Source organism: Schistocerca gregaria, chromosome 5, assembly GCF_023897955.1.
Source record: "Schistocerca gregaria isolate iqSchGreg1 chromosome 5, iqSchGreg1.2, whole genome shotgun sequence".
NCBI classification, from domain to species: Eukaryota; Metazoa; Arthropoda; class Insecta; order Orthoptera; family Acrididae; genus Schistocerca; species Schistocerca gregaria.
The window spans coordinates 530,650,020-530,665,752 of record NC_064924.1 but is presented as its reverse complement, the minus strand read 5'-3'; the positions used below and the strand labels follow the sequence as shown (position 1 = coordinate 530,665,752).

At 44.5% G+C, this 15,733-nt stretch overlaps 1 protein-coding gene across 1 annotated transcript in view; it reads left to right on the top strand.

The window, feature by feature from the left end:
• LOC126272182 (uncharacterized) overlaps positions 1 to 15,733 on the top strand; it is a 1,390,907-nt gene that overhangs the window by 586,039 nt on the left and 789,135 nt on the right. The gene's annotated exons all lie outside the window — the stretch shown is intronic.

Genomic DNA, 15,733 nt, shown 5'->3' with positions numbered 1-15,733 from the left:
GAAGATGCGTAATACCACTAAGTAGAATTGAACGGTATTGTACTGACATATATGTGCCGAGTAAGGTATTTCATAGTGGAAGAAGTCGCCGTGGTAGCAAAAGATGTTACTAAAACAAAATAGCTTCATAAAGGATCTAGGCGAAGTTATAACCTTGTTAAGAAACAAAAGCTCAACAAAGCCTAAATGATCGTAAGGTAAGCAATGCGATAGGTATGTTCGATAAAATCGAAAGTAAAAAAAAATTAGTCTTCTGTAAATGCAGTATTGACATTTCATAACTTCGTGAAAACTTTACAACGTACAAATTACTTAAGATTTATGCAACGTATATACAAGTGAGTAAACGGAAGTACATTCAGAAGCCAAATGGGAAAACCCTTCCCAGTCTCCGCTGATGCAGTTTGCTATTGATAACACGAGCACCCACTTAATCGTTTCCTGTCCTGAAAGTGACCTAGCCGTCAACTTGCTCTCACACTTGCAGGCATAATTAACCGTGGCATCCGCTCAATCACTGTTATTGGGATCAAGTTACTAACAGGAGCCGAAGACAGTTGAAGCGATTGCAGAGCTACGAAAGTAAGTCGTAGACAGACTCTAATAAATAGATAACGCTGATTAAGACCCACACATACAAGATTTAAGAAGCTCATTTAGTTAATGTGATTGCGCTGAAATGATAGACAAGGCTTTCGTGTACTGCTCAATTTACACAAGCTTTTGGACCGACAGTCAGTTCTCAGTCAAAGGAGAGAATCACACAACATTTGTTGAACTATGAGAAAGTGAAAACGAGCCGGAGAAAAATGACGTTACGGTGGGAGGAGAACTTCAGCCTTTACGCATGCGGCAGCAAGGATGATTCAGAATTTCTGTTATAATTGTACTTACGATCTGTCGAATTGTAACTAATAGTGAGCAACAAGATATTAAAATCTCTTTATGTCCATCTTTTTAGACATGGTTTCGGGACTCGGCTGTACGATACAGGATGTCAAATTAAACACCTTTCAGCCATCTATTTTCAAACTTTATTTTATTTGGCAACCCGTTTCAGCGTTTTACTACGCCATTTCCAAGCCCTAACCGACGTGTAGGAAGATTCTACTTCGATTGCGGTCGAAACAGGGGCCAGCAATACTGTTGTTAGTAGATTTTTGCTATATCTATCACTCCAACCATCATATTGATCACAACCACGGGGATCTTGTACCTAAGTGCTACCAGGAATAGATGATAGTGGAGTGAGGCACAATGAATTATTCACAAGATCTGACCTGAAGTCTGGAACGGAACTTTGGGAACTAATACCTGTGCACTGCTGCACTGCCTACCTCCACTGCAGATGAACTTCTCAACAGCGAATGAAAGAACCTCATAGAGCACACGTCAGTCAGGGGCCTGAATATGGTGCAGCAAAACGCTGAAAATAAAATAAGGTGATAGGTGTTAAAGATTTTTGCAAGGTGTTCTCGTTGAAAACCGGTTGCCTCTCTAATTTTTCGGCGCTCAGTGCACAGGAACACTGCCGCAACATGGTACGGAAGCTGCTGGTGCATGTGGCTCGGAGGCGTACCGTATCTGTCGCGGAAAAGCCATTTGATTTCTTCTACATCTACAGCCATACTCCGCAAGCCACCTGTCGGTGTGTGGCGGAGGGTACCCTGAGTACCTCTATCGGTTCTCCCTTCTATTCCAGTCTCGTATTGTACGTGGACGGAGGTGAAAAACTTGAGACCCAGTGCTCAATTTGGGTGCTACTTAATATCTTGCCTCCCGCAAGAGTTGGTATACTGGGCTCGCATTCGGAAGGACGACGGTTCAAATCCGCGTCCGGCTATCGTGATTTAGATGTTCCGTGGTTTCACTAAATCGCTCCACGCAAATGCAGGGATGATTCCTTCGAAAGTACATGGCTGATTTCCTTCACCGTCGTTAAGAGACCGAGCTTGTGCTCCTCTAATGACCTCGATGTCGGTGGGACATTCAACGTTAATCTTTCTTCCTTCCCAAAGAAAGCAGTGCCATTTACGGACGAAAGAGGGACTACTTTTTGTGGCCAACTACCGGGTGATCAAAAAGTCAGTATAAATTTGAAAACTGAATAAATCACGGAATAATGTAGATAGAGAGATACAATTTGACACACATGCTTGGAATGACATGGAGTTTTATTGGAACCAAAAAAATACAAAAGTTAAAAAATGTCCGACAGATGGCGCTTCATCTGATAAGAATAGCAATAATTAGCATAACAAAGTAAGACAAAGCAAAGATGATGTTCTTTACAGGAAATGCTCAATATGTCCACGATCATTCCTGAACAATAGCTGCAGTCCAGGAATAATGTTGTGAACAGCACTGTAAAGCATGTCCGGAGTTCCGGTGAGGCATTGGCGTCGCATGTTGTCTTTCAGCATCCCTAGAGATGTAGGCCGATCACGATACACTTGCGACTTCAGGTAACCCCAAAGCCAACAATCGCACGGACTGAGGTCTGGGAACCTGGGAGGCCAAGCATGACGAAAGTGGCGGCTGAGCACACGATCATCACCAAACGACGCGCGCAAGAGATCTTTCACGGGTCTAGCAATTGTTTTATTTCGGTTCTAATAAAACCCCATGTCATTCCAAGCATGTGTGTCAATTTTTGCCCCTCTATCTACATTATTCCGTGGCTTATTAAGTTTTCAAATTTATAATGACTTCTTGATCACTCTGTATGTCCGCCACAGCAGTTCTAGACGGACAACTGGGAGGTTAGGTTGCAATGTGCGGGCGCCGCTCAGGGGCCAGCTTCACTTTGCAGGTGTGTCCCTGCGCATGAAGCCGTCTAAGTTTGTACGAACACCTGATTTTAACGGAAAGTACTCTCTTCGTGATAAATAGAATTATTAATCGTGATAAATAGAATTATTAATACAATCAGGTGTTGACTCATAGAAATCAGACAAAAATTTCTATACACCTACGTATTATAATTTTCTGTTTATCGGTTCTCGTCCGCCCTCACGCGTCTAAGCCTGATTTGCAAACTTGCTCATAAACTAATTACTGAAGTCTCCGAATTAATTTTAGCGTCGAGTGCCTCATTTTATTCACACTAAAATTTTATCGCTATAGGTAGCTATAGGTAGCCAAACCAACGTTCATTCTACACCCATAAATGGAAGACGAAATGAAGACGTCTGAAACGCCTGTGCAGCGACAAATACTTCCAGTGGTGGCCAATAACCTGTGCGCAGACGACGGTCTCCCTGATAGCTCGTTCACAGCGGAGGACGAACGGTGGCAGCGCGTTCCTTGCCGTGCCTTGTCGCCGGGTGCCCTGAGAGCAAACTCAATTCCCGGCCAGGCGAGGGCGGGCTAAATAATCGAACAATCCCCCGGCGGGGTGCTGCTCGCTGCCAAATTGAAAACAGATCGCAATGAAATTCCTCGGCGGGACCACGCCTGCACCCGGCGCTGCTCGCAAACCACTTTATAAGACTTCTTAGCGGCACCGTTTAAATTGGATCCGCGCTTTCTTTCCGTTTCTGTTGTCCGTGCTCTCTCCCCCCCCCCCCCCCCCCTCTTGCTGCCGGCTGCAGCGGTCGTATTGCAGAAACCGAACACGAAACGTGCCGACTTGGAAACGAAGTGCGACGCGTGTTTATTATTCCGGTGCCTCGCCTCGCCTCCTCCCGGATGCTGTGTGGCAGCAACGCATCACTGTTACACCAACTTCTTCGTTCAGTTACATTTCTTTCTCCTTGCCGGTATTCCATAATCTATTTTATTACTATGGAGTGTGAGATGTTTATATTTTGCCACTTCCGCGTTACAAATGTTTTGAGTCAAATGCCCAATCGATGAGCTGTTGTTTTCATGGCAATTCTACCAACATTGAGAGTTGTTTAGTTCTCGGGGTTTTGTAAAATTCCTGGATTCATGCGTCGTCGCTGTGCAGCCTATGAAAAGGATTGCGGAAGACTCGCAAATAAATTCCAAAGTACAGTGCAGTTTTAATACCAATATATTTCTACGACTCCGGTGTCCGAGCCTGGTGAACTGTGCCGGTTACATCACATGTACCCAAAGTTGACATCATACGACACAGAGTTCACAACAATCAACATACGAGTGAGCCTACAACATATTTGCTCGCAACCCTAGCCAAAAAAACGAGTACCCCAAGGCGCCTGCGTGACCTCTATTTGTACTTTTGTTAACAATTACATACAATGAAAATTACAGTTTTATGTAAAAATCACAATTAAAAGTTAAACCGAATATGAGATATACATTGCAAAAAGTTTACAATCACAGTGCTGAGCAAGGTGAACGTATTTTCAACTTAGTTACGAGTTAATATACCATTTTCTGACCAATTATGTTACAGGTAACAATTACATTTCTAAATTTGTTTATAACAAATCAACTAGTGCCCGAATTTTAGTCCTAACATATATCGTAGATTCAATTAGCATGCTTTATTTATATGTTCTATTTAATTTGCTGTAGTAATTTTGTAATGACAGGTTTACTGGTACATCCTGACCATGTGCTACATTTCTCTCGATTAGTTACAGTATTAATCTCACATTTATATTATGTTTCTCACATAAGAACAATGTTAATCAGCAAAGCATCGTTTTCGAATTACATGTATACTGAAATAGTGGTTATTTTAGTATGTAATTTCGAAACAGGTCACTTTACAATTAGACAGAGGACTTGTGTTTATCTTTAATGCTCTCCAAGGGGTTCTGATAGGTAGCAATAAGATACAGTAATATTTCAAGTGGTTGGTTTGAAGACCTTGTAACCCCCAAAAGCTTCTATACGCTCTTCACCGTGAGAGTGGGAAAGCGTCATTATAATGCCTGATCGAAGAGGAAGGTATAAAAGAAGTCAAAACCTACATCTACACTTGGCGTGCTAATTCACGGTGTGCGGCTTAGGGTACTCTTCATTTTTAAATTCGTGAACAATGTGTCGAGATACTCCGTGTTAGCTCTGTTTTCTCGGAATTTCTCGTTGTGCTCGTTTCTGGCTACGTGCGTGGGAGACGTTCTCACTTCCCAGTGATGCACAACATCCCTCTTGTAGCTAGCTACTGCCATCGGATTTCATTAACTATTTCCGTAATTGTCTCGCGGCCACAGAAATGAATTCGTGAAGAGAGATATCTCTCTTCGATGGAAATGGTGTGCCTCCTCTATTAATCCATCTGTTATGGGTCCCAGACTAATGAGCAGTACCCAAGAATGTATCGAAGGAGTATTGCGTAAGCCACTTCTTTTGTGGATGAGTTACATTATTTCTATGAATCGCAGTGTAACAACTGGTTTTCCTACTGTTGGTTTTACGTCGTCATTTCACTTTACAGTGAGACGAAAATGTCACGGTTGTTGATGTTGTTGTTGTTGTTCTTGTGGTCTTAAGTCCCGGGACTGGTTTGATGCAGTTCTCCATGCTACTCTATCCTGTGCAAGCTGCTTCATCTCTCAGAACCTCCTGCAACATACATCGTTCTGAATCTGTTTAGTGTATTCATCTCTTGGTCTCGCTGTACCTTTTTTACTCTCCACGCTGCCCTCCAACACTAAATTGGTGAACTCTTGATGCCTTAGAACATGCCCTACCAACAGGTCCCTACTTCTAGTCAAATTGTGCTACCAACGTTCTTCTCCCCAAACCTATTCAGTACCTCCTCATTAGTTATGTGATCTACTCATCTAATCTTCAGCATTCTTCTGTAGCACCACATTTCGAATGCTTCTATTCTCTTCTTGTCTAAACTATTTATCGTCCACATGTCACTTCCATACATGGCTATACTCCATACAAATACTTTCAGAAACGACTTCGTGACACTTAAATCTATACTCGATGTTAACAAATTTCTCTTCTTCAGAAACGCTTTCCTTGCCACTGTCAGTCTACATTTTGTATCCTCTCTACTTCGATCATCATTAGTTATTTTGCTCCCCAAATAGCAAAACTCCTTTACTACTTCAAATGTCTCATTTCCTAATCTAATTCCCTCAGCATCACCCGACTTAATTCGACTACATTCCTTTACCCTCGTTTTGCTTTTGTTGATGTTCATCTTATACCCTCCTTTCAAGACACTGTACATTCCGTTCGACTGCTCTTCCAAGTCCTTAGCTGTCTCTGACAGAATTACAACGTCATCGGCGAACCTCAATGTTTTTGTTCCTTCTCCGTGAATTCTAATACATACTCCGAATTTTTCTTTTGTTTCCTTTATTGCTTGCTCAATATACAAATTGAATAGCATCCGGGAGAGGCTACAACCCTGTCTCACTCCCTTCCCAACCACTGCTTCCCTTTCATGCCCCTCGACTCTTACAACTGCCATCTGGATTCTGTACAAATTGTAAATAGCCTTTCGCTCCCTGTATTTTACCCCTGCCACCTTCAGAATTTGAAAGAGACCATTCCAATAAACATTGTGAAAAAGCTTTCTCTAACTCTACAAATGCTAGAAACGTAGGTTTGCCTTTCCTTAATCTTTCTTTTAAGAAAAGTCGTAATGTCAATATTGCCTCAAGTGTTCCAACATTTCTACGGAATCCAAACTGATCTTCCCCGAGGTCGGCTTCTACTAGTTTTTTCATTCGTGTGTAAATAATTCGCGTTAGTATTTGGCAGCCGTGACTTATTAAACTGATAGTTCAGTAATTTTCACATCTGTGAACAACTGATTTCTTTGGGATTGGAATTATTATATTCTTCTTGAAGTCTGACGGTATTTCGCCTGTCTCATACATCTTGCTCACCAGATGGAAGAGCTTTGTCAGGACTGGCTCTCCCAAGGCCGTCAGTAGTTCTAATGGAATGCTGTCTACTCCCGGGGACTTATTTTTACTCAAGACTTTCAGTACTCAGTGTCATGGTATACCTACTAATATCGTGTCGGACCTCCTATTGCCCGGCTTAGTGCAGCAACTCGAAGTGGCATGAACTGAACAAGTCGATGAAAGTCCTCTGCAGAAATATTGAGCGAAGCCTCTATAGCCACTCCACTATAGCCGTCCATAATACCGAAATTATTACCGGTGCAAGATTTTCTGCAGGAACTGACCTCTCGATTATGTCCCAAAAATGTTCGATGGGATGCATATCGCGCTATGTGGTTGGCCATACCATTCGCTCGAATTGTCCAGAATGTTCTTCAAACGAATTGCGAAAAATTGCGGCCCGGTGGCATGGCGCATTGACATCGACGAAAATTCCATCGTTGCTTGGGACATGGTGTCCATGAATGGCTGAAATGGTCGCCAAGTTGCCCAACATCCAGAGTACCATGTCAGTTCCATGTAGACGCTGCCGGCACCATTATGGAGCCATAGCCAGCTTGCACAGTGCCATGTTTCAATTTGGTGACGCGGCTTTGTGGGGCCTGCGCCACACTCGAAACCTACCATCAACTCTTACCAACTGAAGCTGGGACACATGTGACCAGTCCACTGTTTTCCAGTCATGTAGGGTCGTGACCCCAGGAGAGACGCTGCAGGTGATTTTGTGCCATTGACAAAGGCTGTCGCGCCGGTCGTCTCCGACCATAGCCCGTTAACTCCGAATTTGGCTGCACTGTCCTAACGGGTATGTTTGTCGTACGTCCCACACTCATTCCTGCCGTTATTTCACGCAGTGCCGTTTGTCTGTTCAAATGGCTCTGAGCACTATGGGACTTAACATTTGCGGTCATCAGTCCCCTAGAACTTAGAACTACTGAGACCTAACTAACCTAAGGACATCACACACATCCATGCCCGAGGCAGGATTCGAACCTGCGACCGTAGCGGTCACGCGGTTCCAGACTGAAGCGCCTAGTACCGCACGGCCACACCGGCCGGCGCTTGTCTGTTAGCACTGAAAACTCTACGCAAACGGCTCTGCTGTAGGTTGTTAAAGCCTTCGACTACTGCCTTGTCCGCGGTGAGCTGTAATGCCTAAAATTTGGTATTCTCGGCACTCTCTTGACACTGTGGACCTCTGAATATTGAATTCCCTAACGACTTCCAAAATGGAGTCTCTCATGCCTGTAGCTCAAACTACCACTCCGTGTGCAAATTCTGATAATTCTAGTCGCGCGGGCACAATCACGACGGAGATCCTTTCACCCGAATCACCTGAGTACAAATGACATCACCGCCAATGCACTGCTCCTTTACGCCTTGTATACGCAACACTCTACCGCTCTGTCGCTATCACGTAACTTCTGTCACTTCGTTTTAATTCGCTCTGAATTTTCTTTTTCGGTAAACGACCGTGGAGAAGTGTACCAAACGCCTTCCTGAAGTCAAAAAACACGGTGTAAAATTGAGAGCTGATGCCTACGTCTTTTTGAATCGCTTTAACGAATACAGCGAGCTGGTTTCGCAAGATCTTTGTTTCTAGAATCCGTGTTGATTTTTCTAGAGATTTTCGTTCTCCAAAAAAGTCTTGTTAACGCCATGTTAAATTTCTCGTCACGCGATTTAAAAAGGAACTCGACGTAGTGAAGTCGAACTAGACTGAGACAGCCACAGAACACAACTGAAAATTCTGATATCTCAGAGACTCTCGAAGTGCGTTAATGAATCACCGTCACCTGTCCAACAGGACAACATTGCTTATTCGTATGGTGATTGTCACTCATTCTGAAGGAATCTCTTGCAGTGCGCATCTAGAAGAGTCTGTATAAAAGTCTCCAATAGATTTGAATTTATCCTTCGAAATTTTAAGCAATAAACTAATAACGAAGTAATAGTTGCAGGTACTGTAATTAACTGGCAAAATAGTGATAATATAGGGCTGCGCATTAACAGTGGACTCTCTTAACTCCACAGTAACGTTTAGTTCCAGATAATTCGTCAATAACTGTTTTAATCAGTATGGTGGACTCCGTTAAACCTGCGTCTCTCCGCTGTCACTTCCTCTCTATTCTCGACATGTACAGGGGGCCATGAAGTGGTTTACACCGACGGCTCGATGGCTGATCGTCATGTTGGCTTTGCGTATGTTCAAGGAGGACATACTGACCAGCACTCCTTGCTAGATGGCTGCAGAGCTGGCGGCCATATCTCCTGGTCTTGAGCACATGCGCTCCGGCCCAGGCGAGTCATTCCTCCTTTGTACTGATTCCTTGAGCAGCCTACAAGCTGTCGACCAGTGCTGCCCTCGCCATCCTTTGGTAGCGTCCATTCAGGAGTCGATCTATGCCATTGAATGGTGTTGTCGTACAGTGGTGTTTGTGTGGACCCCAGGACACGTCGGAATCCCAGGCAGCGAACTTGCACACAGGCTACGCGGAAACCGCTTTTGGAGATGGGCATCTCCGAAACTGATCTACGCCGCAGGGTTTTCCGGCTTTGGGAGAAGGAATGGCATAATGGTACGCACAAGAAACTGCGTGACATTAAGGAGACTACGAATGCGTGGAAGTTTTCCATGCGGTCCTCTCGCAGGGAATTTGTCCCCTGCCGGCTCCGCATTGGCCATACGTGGCTAACTCATGGTTACCTTCTCCGTAGCGAGGACTCACCTCGGTGTCGCTGTGGCTCACAAATGACGGTCGTCCACCTCTTGCTGGACTGCCCACTTTTAGCCGCTCTGCGGCGGACTTTTAACTTCCCCAGCACCCTACCTTCGGTGGTGGGCGACAATGCCTCAACACCAGTTTTAGTTTTACGTTTTATTTGTGAGGGTGGGTTTTATCATTTGTACTAAGGATTAGCGTATGTCCTTTGTCCCTCTGTATCGACAACCCTAGTGCTTTTAGGATGGAGGTTTTAATGTGTTGCAGAGTGGCTGTCTTCTCGCTTTCATTCTCATGGTCAGCCAGCCATGGCGATTTCCATTTTGTTTTGATCTCTTCTACATGTTTATTGCGTCTCCCTGTGATTTTCTTGTCCTATTTTGTCCATTTTAGTGTTTGTTGTCTTCTTGTTATTTCTGTGGTTTTTCTCCTTTCTCCCAGCAGTGTTTTTGTATGTCTCCATTATTTTACTCCCACCCTTGTGGAATTATTTGGAACGAGGGACCTATCAGCTGGGTCCCAACCTCCCACCCCCCTCCACCCCCCCCCCCGCCCTTTTTAAACCTACCAACCAACCACATATGAAATAAATCGTTGACAAAACAACAACGTGTTTAACAGGAAATGTAAGGAATATGTAATGAAACACGTACAAATTAAATTTTTTGTCTCCCCTTCTTCCCAACCTTGCTGAAATGTATTACGGTCGGGGGAAATCGGAGTTTGTCTGACTCTCATGCAATCAATACCGAACGTTACCAGAGGATCGTTCCCTGTGGCAGATAGTAATACCTACAGGCTTCGTTTAATATCTCCGTAATTTCTCATGAGTGAACGGATGTTGTTTTCTTGTAGTAATATACCGCATGTAGGCACATTGCAGTTACTTTTAGTAATCTTAGCATTAGACTTTTACTGTACCAGCGTTGCAAGTTAACAAACAAATACGTTAAAAACCCAAATTTCGTCGTGAACTTAGAGGTATCTTGAAGCAACTGGCAATATTAGTAGTTATTGTGTTGTCCACATATTTAGCAACATTGGAAAGCATCTTTGAGAGAGACTGAAGGTGAAATCCTTGTAGTATCGTTGCCGATGCTTTTGCAAAATTTCACTTTTTTTCACGAAAACTTGAAAATGAGCGCCATGATCATTAACCAAATATGCACTGCCTCGAACGGGAACAAGTTTTGGTCATGTGTGTGGGAAAGGCACGTTCCAGTTCAAAGTTATTGTTATCTCTGACGTGGACGCAAAATATTAAAATTAAGAGTGTGTTCGGCAAATTACGGGAGGAGGTAAAATAAAGCTGACGGGAGTGGACTTCTAGTAACGTTTCAGAGATCAAGCAGCAAACGGCTCATGGTGTTTATTCCGCGGACAGTATGTGCAACTGTGTTATTGGGGGGAAATTTCAAGAATATCGGAATATGAGAACAATCTGTGCGAAAGCTTTACAAATTTTGACTAAAAAATTGTCACAATAATATAGCAATCAAATTGGAAACTCATTTTGTACAGAGACGGCGGTTGTAATACTAGATTAGGTGTAAAATCAAAAAAGTATGACATCGTAATGCAGATGGCCAATAGTTTTCAGAGGCTTGGAGAGTTCAGAGGAAGGTACATGGCGAACTGAAACTGTGGGAGCGGATTGTGAATCGCGCCTGGATAACGCTATGGGCGAGAACACGAAAATCGAGGTTGAGGGTGAAGATCCCGATCCGACTCGCTGTTTGGTTGGCTCTGAGCACTATGGGACTTAACATCTGAGGTCATCAGTTCCCTAGAACTTAGAACTACTTAAACCTAACTAACCTAAGGACACCACACACATCCATGCCCGAGGCAGGATTCGAACCTGCGACCGTAGCGGTCACGCGGTTCCAGACTGAAGCGCCTAGAACCGCACGGCCACACCGGCCGGCAAGCATCCAAAAGGAGAGGAGGAAATGAAACGAAGTTTCTAGGGTAGAGTGTGCATGCGATGTTACTGCAGTGACCGGAAAAATCGAGTCAAATTTGCGATGAACTCGCCACTATAAGCCAACTAATCAGTACGACGCTGCACTACTTCTGGCATGACTGCATCCACTGATTCGTTTGGGAAGGGTAGCATGAGCCCTTCATGCTCTCCTAAAGCAAGCTGGCTCACACCTGTGTAACTCGTCCTTGATATCCCGGATTACTGGCAATGGGGCGGTTGCCTTACGAGCTGGTTCCACAGATGTTATGTCAGGGACAGATCTGAGGATCTCCCTGGAAAATTGAATACCTCAGCATCACACAGATCGTTATACGTGAACGTATCATTTGTGTTATAAAATGGCACCACTATACAGCCATATGACAGGTAACACGTGTCGAAGTAGGTTGTCGTTGAGTACGGTTGCACCGTCAGAATTTGTCACTAACACAAGTGACCTGAAGTCATTGCCGATGGCTCCGTTCACAATGACCCCAGAAGTAACACTGGTGTATTTCTCCAGACTATTCGAACAATGGGTCCTCTCCCGAGGTCGCCGCAATACTCGCTGGCGATCCATAGGGCGGGGTTCTGTTAGAACCGTGATTCACCACAGTGTGACACCATCTATCAGCAGCCCGTGCTTCCCGGTCGCTTCACGACAACAAACGGAGACGTTCGTGTTGTGCTGTTAACAGTAGCCTGCACGTGGCACCGTAATTACCTAGCAGTCGCTGCTGTTACCAATCTCTGACCAGTAGCGCGGTGTGGGACAAAATGTAACAGGTGTCCGTTATTTGTTCTCAAATAGCAGGCTCGAGGCGCACAAGACGGCGTCCCTCCATTAGGGTAATAAGACGACGTCGACCGGAACGTTGACGACGAATAGGCTTCCACTCACTTTCCCACGCAGTCCAATGTCGGCCTACCACAAATCTGGATTTTGTGTGATTAGACTAGTCGGCCAATAAAATAATTGAGCCGTGGCTTGCTCATGCTATGCACTTGATTAAACCTTCATTGCGATTCTGTCTTTAGTCTCTGGCGGTTATCGCGATTATGCTGTTATCGTCTCCTTCCGCAGGTGGCAGCAGCGGTGTGTATCGATATCCGTACTTTGGACCATCTTTGACTGGGCGCTTATAGTTTCCGGCTGGGCGGTGTGCGAGGAGTTTCTCGGTGGGCATGGAGCAGTGAGAAATTCTCGGCGGGGCATAGTTTGGCCGGGGCCCGCTGGCGGTCTCTATGCGGCGTCGGAGAGTGTGTCGCTGTTCCACTGCTACGAAGTCCGTGGCTCACCGACACTGGACACGAAAGTTGAGTTTTTATTTAACCTGCCAGCAAGTCAAACTGTACACATTGTGTCATTTGGAGTTCGTTGTCGGCTGTTGGGATATTCCCGAGAGAAAGAACTTGGTTTTCAAGTTGGAAAACTCTAGCTACCCTCCGGTGGAGTTTCACTGTATTTGGTGATTTGAATTGAAGTGCACCAGCGGAATCTTCTGCCTTGTGGCTGTTTAAGTTCCGGTTACCTTCCCTGGGTGTTGACGTAAATTTCAGCAGTATAGTTTCCTAATGATGATGTTACTGTCCAGCACGGTGTGTAGTTTGACAATTCCGTGTATGATTGGTTGTGGGCGCCAATTTCTTCTACGTTGTTCCGTTGAACTCCGTTGTGCCCTGGTCGGGTGAAGTGGAAGTTACCTTGTTGGTGGATCCGCTGACTGTCAGTCATTTGGGTTTTCATCGGATCATGAATGGTTGGCCTGACTGCCTGTCTCACCTAAGCGAGCGTTAGTGTTTGAGTTATAGGCCGACCTTCGAACATCTGGGCACCCTTGTGTGAACTGCTTTTTTTTTTTTAAATTTTTTCTTGTTGTTGGTACTTGTATGGATTCTAGCCGGTTTTGTGTTTTAAATTAGAGTTGTTTTACTCTTAAGGCCTTTAGCCTATTTTAAAATACTGTTTGACGTAAGCCCTTGAGCATTTTAAAATTTTTGTGGATTTTTAAGTCTCGGCCCTCAGCGGATTTGAATTTAACTCGGCTACTTCAGCCTAACTAAAGAACTGTTTTAAGATATGGCTTGCCTTTTAAATTTCTGATTATGGTTGCGTTTTACGTTATTGGCCTTCAATCCCAACGATTAAAGCTGTGTGCCCAAAACATTTGTTGTGCTCTTGTAATGTTTAATCAAATAATAAAGTTGTAAGTTCGAGTGTAACTGACAGCCTCTTATTTTGGCCCCTTTCCCCAATTTATTCTATCTGTCCTGTCCTGCAGGTTAAGCAGCGCATTTCAGTAATGAAGCCCATTTTAAACTCTACCATGTGTTGATAACGGTGTCTCAAAGGAGTACGTGGCCTGTTCGTGTTTTTCGCAGTAATCACTCAAGATGTAACGCTACTCACACCCCTTAATAGCCAGAGCATACTAGGTAACAACATTCAAGAGTTTCGGTGGCCGTTCTACTTGTCACAGAGAATTACAGGTCAAGCCATGCTCATATCCACCCATAGTTTGTAGTGTGCGATGTTACATTGATATAGGAGCATGTGTTGTGGGTGATGAGTGTTGCCAGGATGTCTAGATGTCTAGATGTTTGTGTTATAAACGTGGTTTTTTGTGTCATGCGGGCCTCTAGCTACTGCAGACTTGCTTGGAAATAAAAGATTCTCTCTACAGCTGTTCTGCGTTTCAATGATATTCGTAAAGTGATTAAAAAGTACTCGTATCCAGAGATACTGTTGCTGATGGAGTCACAGATGGTGGTCCTTAGCTGGGAAGCACGTGGTGATCGCAGTGAGCGCGCTCAGTTGGAAGTGCTGGGAACCTGCATCCCATCCTGCGGTACAGTCAGCGAGGCGCGCCCCCTCTCTTGTCTGGAGGTGGACCGCAGATCGTGGAGCGTGGACCGGGAGCGGCAGGCGCTGAAGTCTGGACGTGGCCACAAAGCGCGGCCCAGCAACAGGTGGCTGGAGAATACAGGCAGATAAAAACCGGCCGGCCGGCAGCCGATAAAAGGCGCCTCAAACAGACCGCCGAGGGCCGGCAGCGGCGAGCCCGTACTGCCGCGGGGGAGCTGGCCGGGCCAGAGGCGCCGGGCTCTGCATTACGCGCACAGTATCTCCGAAAAATAACTGCAGCGTACCCAGGACTGAACCGTCCACATTCTGAACTACAAATACCATCCACTTACAGATTATACAGGGTCAAAAGTATTTAAACCGAGAAACTCAGGGAGGTGGTAGGGGACATCAAAACAAATATTTTTCCTTGTGATTTTTTACTGTTGTTGTCATCTTCAATCCTAAGACTAATTTGATGCAGCTCTCCATGCTACTCTATCCTGTGCAAGCTGCTTCATCTCCCAGTACCTACTGCAACACACATCGTTCTGAATCTGTTTAGTGTATTCATCTCTTGGTCTCCCTCTACGATTTTTACCCTCCACGCTGCCCTGCAATACTAAATTGGTTATCCCTTAATGCCTCAGAATATGTCCTACCACCAGATACCTTCTTCTAGTCAAGCTGTGCCACAAACTCCTCTTCTCACCAATTCTATTCAATACCTCCTCATTAGTTATGTGATCTACCTATCTAATCTTCGCCATTCTTCTGTAGCACCACATTTCGAAAGCTTCTATTCTCTTCCTTTCCAAACTATTTATCGTCCATGTTTCACTTCCATACATGGCTATACTCCATACAAATACTTTCAGAAACGACTTTCTGACCCTTCAATCTATACTCGATATTAACAAATTGCTCTTCTTCAGAAACGCTTTCCTTGCCATTGCCTGTCTACATTTTATATCCTCTCTGCTTCGATCATCATCAGTTATTTTACTCCCCAAATAGCAGAACTCCTTTACTACTTCAAGTGCCTCATTTCCTAATCTAATTCCTTCAGCATCACCCGACTTCATTCCACTACATTCCATTATCCTCGTTTTGCGTTTGTTAATGTTCATTTTATATCCTCCTTTCAAGACACTGTACATTCCGTTCAACTGCTCTTCCAAGTCCTTTGCTGTCTCTGACAGAAATACAATGTCATCGGTGAACCTTAGACTTTTCATTTCTTCTCCATGGATTTTAATACCTACTCCGAATTTTTCTTTTGTTTCCTTTATTGCTTGCTCAATATACAGGTTGAACAACATCGGGGAGAGGCTACAACCCTGTCTCACTTCCTTCGCAACTACTGATTCCCTATCCTGCCCCTCGA